This window comes from Apis dorsata, unplaced genomic scaffold, assembly GCF_000469605.1.
Source record: "Apis dorsata unplaced genomic scaffold, Apis dorsata 1.3 scaffold_52, whole genome shotgun sequence".
NCBI lineage: Eukaryota > Metazoa > Arthropoda > Insecta > Hymenoptera > Apidae > Apis > Apis dorsata.
This window is the reverse complement of record NW_006263353.1, coordinates 438279-441230: the sequence shown is the minus strand read 5'-3', so window position 1 is coordinate 441230 and position 2952 is coordinate 438279. Positions and strand designations below refer to the sequence as shown.

General features: G+C 28.2%; 1 protein-coding gene across 4 annotated transcripts in view; it reads left to right on the top strand.

The window, feature by feature from the left end:
- LOC102675256 (fibroblast growth factor receptor homolog 1-like) overlaps positions 1-2952 on the top strand; it is a 102229-nt gene that overhangs the window by 42543 nt on the left and 56734 nt on the right. Inside the window, exon 1 of one of the 4 annotated variants that reach the window (XM_006609047.2) lies at positions 7-369. The exons of the other annotated variants lie outside the window; for them this stretch is intronic. The gene's annotated coding sequence lies outside the window, so the exon portion shown is untranslated. Of the gene's footprint in view, positions 1-6; positions 370-2952 lie in introns of those variants that run through there. 4 annotated transcript variants of the gene reach the window in all.

The window sequence follows — 2952 nt, the reverse complement described above, 5'->3', positions numbered from 1 at the left end:
CGGGGTCAAGAGACCGTGTCGCGTTCTGTCTGTCTCGCGCCGCTTCTTGTAATTCTATCTTCGTCTCGCTTGCACGATTCGCCCGTCAATGGGCACGCGGATCCGTGCATCTGCCCGATTGCTCGTACGAGCGACGTCTGCCCAGGAAACTGTCCATTACGGGGATCGGAGAACGCGTCTGGTGTGTGCGCGCCGCGTGACGGACTGAATCGTGAAAACGATACTCTTGGTGTATGTGTATGCTTGGTGTATGTTGGATTCGAAATGTTTTGTTTTGGACATTGGTGATTTTTTGGATGAGAGACTGTATTAAAGTGTTGAAAATCAAAGTTAATGAAAAACATTTGTCATTGCTGAATATAGCCTCTGGTAAGTACGAACATCTTTTTTTTATGTAATTTGTTTAGAATTGCTTGCAATATTTTTATTATGAATATAATATATAATATTAAATCATTGAAATTATATTTGATAAAGAAAATAATAATAATAAAAATATAAATAAAATTTAGATTTTTAGAGATCAGAAATTATGCTTGCACATAGAAGTTCTATTTTTATAATTTTTATAATTATATTTCTCATATTTGTTTCATATTTGTAAAAAAAAATGTCATTCATATTTTTAAATTTTACTTTTATTATAAAATTATATATTTTAATTTTGATTAATATTTTAATAATAAAACAAATATTATTGAAATAAGTGATAAAATAATAGACATCGATAATATATTTTTGTCAATGTTAATAAATTGTTATGAAGTTTAATACGAATTCTTCTATTTACTTTTATTCTCAAACGTAAAACTTGTTATAACATTGAAAGAAATTTGCTTTTGTGGACCTAACTCAAACACTTTACTCATTTCGGAGAATATTATAAGCTCACAATTTTCGTTATATTTAAAAATCTAAAATCTTTATAAATTATATAAAATCATGGAATTTAAATTTTTTCAAAATTTCTATCTTGAAATAATAAAGATAATTTTATATAATAAATATTTTTATATTTTTATAAAAATTAAATAAAATTATATTAAATTATTTCAGAATCTGAAATACGAAAATAATAAAGTAATTTTATGTAAATATTAAACACTTTTGTATTTTTAACATTGAGAAAATGAAAGTTAAATGAGAATTATACTAAATCATTACAAAATTGTTAAGTAAACTTCCACACCTAGAAATATTTGTTATAATACAACAAATTACTTTATATTTACTCTATAAGAGTAATCGTATCAATAGTACAACCATAAAGTAAACCTACTACATAACTTGTGTACCAGCTGACAGACACTCTAATCGCTTCTCACAGTTAGTGACGTTGAAATTTGCAAGTACAAGGCGATACTATACAAATATAAAACGCGTACAACATTCGATTCAACACCAATCAAAGTTACAGTTAGGCTGAAAACGCCGGTGGAAAATGTGACTTAATTTAACGGCACTCCCAGCTTTTTCCCAGACCACTTGATACTTTCTTATCGGATAACTGGTCGCAAGAAGCGAGCAATATGCCCGCTTAATAAAACACTCTGTACCGAGACAAGAATATCCAGACGTTCGAGAGAATTTTGCCATAAGACATATTGCGTTAAGTAAATCATCGACTTACTGTCAATTAAACACGAATACTAGAGTTTCGATTCGATTATATAATTTTTTTTTTTCTATTTGTAAGAAATCGATTCATAAATCAAATCGAAGTAGCATATAGTATTTTTCTTTTTGTGGAAGATTTTATTTGCGCCCTCCTGCAGACTTCGTTCGAATTAATCAAGTAAAAATGGCGACGAATGATAAGATTTTTTTTAACATTTAAAGTTACCAAACTCGTACTACAAATATGGATTTCAGAATTTTTTTTGCAATTATTACATGTATTAGTAATTACTATTAATTTTTTTTTAAATTTGATAATAAAATAAAAAAAATTCAATATATTTTTATATTTTTTATAATTATAGCTATGAGAAACAATTAGTTTAAAAATTCAAAGGAATAATTAAGAAAATTATAGAAAAATTGAGTTTACAAGTTTGATATATATTCTTGTAACATCTTAGAAAATGAAACAAGTTTTCTCTTCTTTTCTTCTCTTTCTCAAAAAAAAAAAAAAATACATTCAATTCTTCAATTAACTTTTATCCTTTCTTTTCTTTCTCCTCTTTCTTTTTTCTAAAAAAGTATCAAAATTCAGTTAGCACAAGAGAAAAGTTTTTATGCGAGTTTCTTCATCTTCTCATGTTTGTTAATGAGGTCAACAAGAATATAAATTTTCGTCGGTTAACGAAGTGATTTGTATTTTTTCCATCGAGAGGACATAAGGCGCGCTCTGTTCGTACACAGAGGCTGTGGCGTGGTGGAGAAAAAAATGTTTCTAGTGCTCCCGTTGAGCAGATGTTTCGGTTGACAGGATTGAAAGAGAGAGGAAGGGGGCCAGGTCACAAAGGCACTTCCCTGAAACGGGGCGCCGCATCGCGTAACACGAATTTTCGCCCCCGAGTAGATCGCGTACTCCGCAAAAAGATCTTCATTTCCGCACTCAGACGATCTCGAACATCATGTTCTTCAAGTATCTATTTTATAGAACGTTTCAAAGAAAAGAGATTCTACTGTTGAATTGGAAAAATTGGTCGAAACTTCCGTGAGAAAGTCATATTTAAGATTTATGAATTAAATTGTTAAATATAGATTGTTTCAAAATAAAAAAAAAATAATAATAAAAGAAATAGAAATGTTTAGGAAAAATTTGAATAAGAAATTTCAAAGAATAAAAATTTTGAGTTAGAAAAACTAATCGAAAATTTCTTCGTGAAAAATAAGTGAAAAACAAAATTATTGAAAAAAATTTTTGTAAGAAAACTATACTTAAATTTTGTAAAATAATTTAAATTGTTAAAAATTTTTAAATTAAATATTTTAATATATTTAAAT